This window comes from Camelus bactrianus, chromosome 1, assembly GCF_048773025.1.
Source record: "Camelus bactrianus isolate YW-2024 breed Bactrian camel chromosome 1, ASM4877302v1, whole genome shotgun sequence".
NCBI lineage: Eukaryota > Metazoa > Chordata > Mammalia > Artiodactyla > Camelidae > Camelus > Camelus bactrianus.
The window spans coordinates 111,304,253-111,312,114 of NC_133539.1; positions in this window are offsets into that span (position 1 = coordinate 111,304,253).

Sequence of the window (7,862 nt, forward strand, 5' to 3'; positions counted from 1 at the left end):
ATCAATGGAATGTACCTATTACTTTTATAGAATGTGCTGGGAAACAAGCTGCTGGAAAATAAACAACTGGAAAACAAGCCGCACCTAAAATTTCCATGAGCTTAAAATACTGTATTCACACTTACTTGCTGAAATTGCACATGCTTGCTTTGTTTTAATGTTTTACACAGTAGATGAAATTTGTGAGGAGAAATCCTGAGACTGACATGGGCATGAAGGAGGGCAGATATTTCCTTAGGGTGAAACAATGGGTCCTGGAAAGCCAGATCACCCATTAACAGAACTTGGTTCTGGCACGAAAGCATGCTGTTTGACCCAAGGGAAGTATCTGCTGTCTTGAGATGTCCCGGAGGCAATGACAGGATAGACTCAGAAATTTTGCATACCCCGAGGAGGGTGATTGTTCCTGGAAGGGATGGGCCTGAAATTCATCAGTTAACCAGCAAGCAGAATTTAGTGCTCATCACACGGAACATCTAAAGCCCCACGTCTTTGATCGCATTTTTTTCTGAGCTGCATACTCCTAATAAATATGATGTCGAGCAGGCTTTCGGGGCTCTAGATCCACGAGATCTTGAGTCCCCTGGTCCCATCTTTGCTCTTTACTTTGTCTCTTTGTTTCTTAAGTCTTGCGTCGCCCATCCTCAGATATGGTCCCCAGCTGCGCTGGACGCAGCAGAATGCAAGGGGGAACATGCAACTAAGCAAAGAGTCACTTCTGGTTAGTTTAAGCCGTGTTTGTGGGAAAGGGATTTGTTGTTATGCGTTGCCATTTGCTTCCCCTAAATAAGAAACTTCAGGTAACTGGGGCTGTATATTATATTCTAACATGATCCTTATTGATGCTCTACACATATGCTCTATTTTATTAATTTTATCCAGTTCTGGATTCCTGCAATTTCACTGCTGGGCACAACTTGGGGCACAAAGATTAGAGTACAATTATTTTATTTAGGAGGTAATCCCAGGAAGCTCTGGCAGGGGAGAAAAGAATGGTTTAATAAAGTTTTTATTTTCAAGCATGTTACCATTGTGGTGGCTGGAGCCTGACCCCAATGAGGAAATCTGAGAGCCAGCTAGAACACGCCACGCCCCTTTGCTCTCTCACTCCAGGACTCAGGGAGCTGGGTTATTTGTCTGTGTTTTCCATTAGTCATTGTTTGAGGCTTTTTTCCCTCAGGGGATGTGAGTTCCCTGGCATTTCTGGCCTTCTGTAAGGGTGGACAAAGCAGATTCTAGAGGCTGGAGAAATCCTCAGGGAAAGAAAAGGCAGGTGCTGGTGTTCGGAAGTGGTAGGTGCTGGCCAGCCTGCTTTGAAGTGGTTTGAATGAGGGGATGTGGGCCCTGACAGTGTCTACTATACATCTGTTGTCTCTTGACTTTTCCAAGGATCCTACACGTAACTGAATTATCAAATTGACCTCAACAACCAGTAACACATCCTAAGGGGCTAAAGTTGCTGTAGGAGGCATGGTCCTACGGAATTCATTCTCCCAAAGTTGTCTTTTTTATGCCCGGAGGAACAGCCTTCCTTTCTAGCTAATGAAGCTGTCTGGTAACCACTATTGAAATTATTCTGTAAGTCTTCCCCAAAGATAACTTTTAGCCATGGTGGGAGAAAGCGGTCTTAAGAACATCCTGTTAAAATCATTATATGGAAATTAGGTTCTTTTTTGCGGTTAGTTGAGTCTCCAGCACTTTTTCCCCCTGTGATTCAACAAGTTGTTCTTATGAATCACACATAAGATTATTCAACTGCTTGCTCTTTGGCTTGACAATATATTTCCAGGATATGACCTTGGTAAATTCAGTTCTTTTGTGATTTGTAACTGCAGAGAAATGACGAGTAATTCTCATTTTCCAAAGGGATACTGTTCATAGAAATGGCCATCTCCATCATCACTCTCCTCCCTGGAGGGGTTTTGAATTTTCATTTTCTACTCTTGATCTGAGTATATGAAGCCTTCCATGGAGAGTATGAATGTCTCTGTTCTTGACTCCCAGCATCTTACGATTTCAAGTGTCCTTGGCTTGTAGTGGAGCGAAAGGCATGCCTATCATTTTTTAATCTGCATATTTTCATAGATTCAGGATTGTGGGCAATGAATATCTTCATATTTTTGCAGCAAATCAACTAAATAGCAATGAAAAACCAGAGGTGTAAAGGAATTTAGGGATGTTCTTACATGAGCTTTTATTTTCCCTTTTTTAAAATAATAATTCCAGTGTTATTTTGAAATTTATGGCTACCCTTTTCAGTTCTACTGTCATTAAATTTTTGAAAACATAAACATTACATCTACTTTCAAAAGCATATTCCTGTATTAAAATATATTGCAAATTTTCTTATTATGATAAACAGAAAATAAGATGCCTAATAATGAACACAAAATTATTTACAGTTACATTCAAAATTGTGAATAGAATGCGGAGACATGGTTTAAATGATCAAATTCAAGCAATATGTGATAGACATGGCATAAAATGTTCTTAAAATGCCCCAAATTAAAATTAATCACCCATTTAAAAATCCATATAGCCTTGATACTGCCTTTTCAGTGTCTAATAGCAACGATAGAATGAATCTCGGGAGAAAGACTTTTAACAGATAACTGGTAAAAATCACCCTTGATTGTACTTAAAGCCAGTACTGGTATACTGGTATTCCTGATTAATTCCCAAAAAATAAATCAGACTCTACTTAGAAGCACCCAATACTTTATAAGCTGAAAATACACATAATTCCAAATATGACTCAGATCTTCTGTGACAGTCATGATTTTTCCATAGTCAAAAGATAAACAATGCTGAATATCACAGGTCATGTAGACGTATTTAGAATCAGTAGACTGTGTTTTCCCAAATAGGGTCCACAAAATAGCTAATATCATCAAAGATGTTAATAGATGTTTCCTAAAAAAAAAAATAAAGTTTCATGACTAAGTATATTAGAATGTAGAACTTTCCATATTTGGAGAATGCTGACACACATCACTATATTTAAGACTCTGAGGTGGACTATAGGAAAGAAATCTGTTGAGTATTACCCCAGTGATTCCTTATCTTTTACTTGTAACACAAGTTGGAAACATCTGCCCTAACAATATGGTTAGAAATGGGAAATACGGTTTTAACTCCTCCACCAGCATCTACCCAGATCTGCAACATCATCATCTTAATTGTCATTGTCATCATCAGCGCAAAATGTTATTAAGTGATCTTCATCAGTCACCACGCAGAGACAGTCACTCACATAATTCCTGTATTACTCAAGTTTACAATTTAAGATTTTTGGTTCAAACTTATACGCGTCTACAGAGCATCCAGACAGCATCTAAAGCATTAAGCCAAGATATGGTACATTATCAGCTTAGATCAAAGAGTCTATGTTTAGCTAAGGATAGAGAGACACCATTTTCAAACCAAAAGACTCAGGGGACAGTCATTATCTAGTTATTGACTATCTTGGGGAAAGATACCCTGAACTGCTTAAATAATGGTGAGACTGCTCAGGTAACTGGTAGGAAGACTGTTTCAGGCACAGACTGTTGCATTAGTTAAAGAGAATGGTAACAGAAACAGAAATAGCAGCAAGAAGCCCTAACTAAAATGAGGGCTTGGGAAAGGGAAGAGATGACTGAGTTGAGAAGAAGGAAGCAGTGTAAAGGAAATGAAACAAGGTCAGAACCAACTGGGCCAGCCCAAAGCAGGCGCTAGTTATGATCATTTGCAGGGCGGTATGATTAATTCTATTTTCCACACATTAGCATTTCGCTTCCTTACCAGAAGGATACAGCCTAGCCTGCCTTAATTTTATTGTTTTTTGTGAGAGTCAAGCTCTTTGAGTTCTGCGAACGAATGGATGGCAAGCATATCATCCTTATATACTTAGGGATACACATTAGTATTTTATTTTGTGACAATGACATATGAAATGATATGCAAGATAAAGACATCTACATCGAATCAACTTGCATTGCTTTCTCCCACCAATTAACTGAGGAACATGTAAAATACTTACTGTACATAGGTATTTACATATACAAGCATCTTTTGAGTTTTACAACAAAGACCAGGTAGTTGGAACATTAAAAGATTACTTGTTAACTGAAGAAAACCAGGCATCTCAAGTTAAAGAATTTAGCGCTTTTCTATGTATGGGAGGGAGCAAACATTTGGGCTCATTGAAATCATTCCTTTGGCAAGCATCTAGCTATCTAGGGCCAGTATCCTGTCCTTTCTTATTCTGAGTCCCCTCAGGTGCAGAGGCTGGGCTGCAGGCTTGTCTTCACTGTAGGGGGGCGGTGGCAGCAGCTGATGACTTGATGGCTTCAGCATTCTTCGTTTACTGACATGGTTTGCAGTATTTTTCCTTCGCAATCCACATCCCTCTTTTCGCTTTGCTGAATTGCAAAATATATTTATTGCTACTTCTCTCTTTTGTTCAGAATGGTGAGGAGCTGTGCACATCAAATATGCTGGATTCCTTTAGAAATAGCTTTAGCTTCTGTCTGAAGGCAGAAAAAACTTTTTTTAAAGTTAGCTTTTTACTTTGTTTATGGTGGGTATTTATGGGCACAGAAATCAGCCGGAGAGACAATGCACAGGAATCAAGGCTGACACGGCTTCTCAGCACCTGGAGGTGGAGCTGTGAAGGCTTCCCAAGTGAGGGAAGCTCAAGGCTTCTGTGTGTTGACCTGAGCTCTTTGGGTGAATTTCCATCCAAACCTGAAATTCTTCATGTTCAACAACTAAATGTGATCATAAATATATTTACAATATAGCTTTATAATATATTTTATATTGTTGTCCTTTGAAATTGGCAGTTTGGGATGAAATTGGATGTTTTTTCAATTAAAATGTGCCGCTAATAGTGTGCTTGTCCTTGAATGCCATCTTCCGTATTGAAAGGAAGATACAAATATCTCAGGGAAATAACTTTGTAATAAAGAAATTCTTATGTGTGTCATTACAGTTAAATTGCATATTGTAAATATGACTGTTACGGGTGATTACAGTCCTGCTGTGATGTTTTGAAATTTGCAAGAGGAACAGGAAAGATTTTATAACCTTGACAGGGTAACTGATGAATATTGCAAATTTACATGCCCTCGGGGTTATGGGAAATAGTTGTTTTCAAAAATGAAAATTACACACCCTAAAATCATAGCAACATTCTTGTTATGTAAGGTATGCTAGTTTTTTTTTACTACATATATACAGCAATTAACTAGTAATATAAAAATTTGAAAATACAGCTTATTGCTTTATCCTAAAAGTAAATAAACTCTATCATCAATTGAAACTAAATATTATTCCTTTACACGTGACAAGCTTCCTTTTTTTTTCCACTTTGTAGTATGAAACTGCATCGTACTCAGGAATTGCATTTTGAGGGGTAGCAGAAGTGTATTACAGCAAATACGTGAACCTTAAATGCTATCTTTGGACATAGCTGAACTCTGTTTCCTCTGAACAAAAATAGAAAGTTTGTCTTTATAGAAAATCACTGTCATTTTGACAGGTAATCAACAAGTCCAGGTAGGTGCTTGGAGTTGATCTAGTGAGCTCACAAATGAAAAATTAGCTGAAGTTTTTGCAAACATATGATAGACTGGTCCCATAAGACAAGTAGAGAGAGGTTTGGACTAGAAATAACAAACTAAGAGGAATAAATGCGTTAAGGCTTAGTACTTAGACTGTGACAGTCACTTATAAAATATTCTTAACCCATACCTTTTACATTTCAAGCACCAGTTGATTCAAGGTTCTTAAAAACAATAATGAGGCTTACAAATGACATTAAATTTTAGCTTTCCTTGCCCTCCATGTCCTCTTTGTTTACTGCATGAATTTGGAAGGAAATGGAGCTGGTTCAGGGATACTCATATCAAGAAGGAATGTATGAACTATTTGTGTGAACCAGCATTAACACTGAGGGAAGTGAAAAAACACAAGTGAGACAGGAAGGGGGCAGGGCACAGACACTCAAGAAATAACATAGCGATTAACACCAGAAAGATTCATCCCCCAGGAGGCTTTGAGGCTCAAGATGGTGGGAGATTTGGTTTCTAGTAGACCTTGAGCTTCATTACACGCCCACTGTAATATATTAACATGGTGAATAACACAGCCACAGGCGCCATGACAGTCCCAAGGCTAGCCACAAAAGGTCAGAGAGTGGGAAATGGCCAACTGCCTGGGAATCCCAGCCCCTTCCCCAGGCTAGTTAGACTGGTCCTTCCACTTATTAGCAGATGAAGCTACTGAGCCCATAAAAACTGGCAACACGGAGCCTCACTGCCGCCTGCCACCCCCCTCTCCCTTCTCTTTGGAGACAGCCCACACTCTGTCTATAGAGTGTGTACCTACTTTTACTCTAATATGAACACCCAACCCCCAAACCTCATGGCCTTTTTCTTGCCTTTTGATGCATCTCTCTGAATAAATCTACCTTTACTCAACGGTGGCTCACTCTTGAATTCTTTCCTGCGTGAAATCAAGGACCCACCCTTGGCGAGGCACGTCCCAGAGGCTCAACCGAAGCCTGGGACACGGCCCTCCTCATGTCCCACATCCATTTTCCTGCATCACAAGTACTCAGAAATGAAATCCCAACTTACTAAAAGATGAAAAATGAAACTTTCAAGGAGGTGGAATGATCCCCAAATAAAAACTGCTTTGAGAAGTCAGAGGGTACGTAGAGGGTAGTGGTTCGCCAGCACCTGGCTTTGCCCAGCAGGTGGGTTACCAGGTGGTGAGTGGTTGGCAAGGGGTTAGGTAGCTCCAGGACTTGAATGATACCTGCTGCAGGGTCTCCTGGAGGTAGCCCAGTGTGCAGGGCAGCCACTGACTCTTGCCTCAGCACTGTCACGGGTAAGCTGACCACACAGAATGGTAGCAGATGGCCCCCTAAGGCTCCCCAGTAACTTGTCCTTAGGACAGGGTCCCTATGAAGCATTGCAAAAAAGCAGTTTTGTCTGCCATTAAGTAAACATGGTTCTGCTCCTGGGTACCATGTCTTCTTCCCCATCTTTCATCCATAGCCTCAGGCCCACTGCCTCTGACAGTGCAGAATTTACAAGAAATCTATGTGGAACTTAAATGGTAAATGCAGGCAGATTTGAATATGGTTACGCTTAGCTAACTTGGAAAAGGACATTTCAAGGTATTTCAGTTATTTGCAATTAACCGGTTGTGAAAAGACTCCATTGTTTTATTCTTCCAAATGGAAAAAAACCGTTTAAAAGAAAAATCTTTTGAGTGCATTTCGTTTAACTAACATTGAGGGGATCAAAACTGAATTATAAAACAATAAGTTCCTACTGTATAGCGCAGAGAATTACATTCAATACCTTGTAATAGCCTATAATTACAAAAGAATATGAAAAGGAATATATATAACTAAATTATTATGCTGTACACCAGAAATTAAAACAATATTGTAAACCAACTATACTTCAATTAAAAAAAAAAAAATCCCTGAATTACAATGCTTCCTGTCTTCTGTTGTCCCCAGTGGTGAGTTTGTGAGGATCAAAAAGAACAGAGCTGTCCTCTAAAAAGAAGTGCAGCCGCTAATCTTATGTTGCTCAGAGCTTTTATTTTCCAGACAGCCCTGGATCCAAGACAGCATGGGAAAGTGCTTCCAATTTGCTTTTTCTCCCTTCGCCTCTAAGAGAGGTTTATTTCTTTCCAGTCCCATCCCCACGCCTCTCTCTGGCTGGCAGACACCCTCTTCCCCATTCCTGCCAGTGGGACAGGCTGTCACAACATTTCCTGCAGGGAAAGGGGAGGCTTGTGGCTCTGTGAAGGTGTGTGACATGGAGGGCCAGGGGATGGGGGGCTGCTCTGCGTCTGAC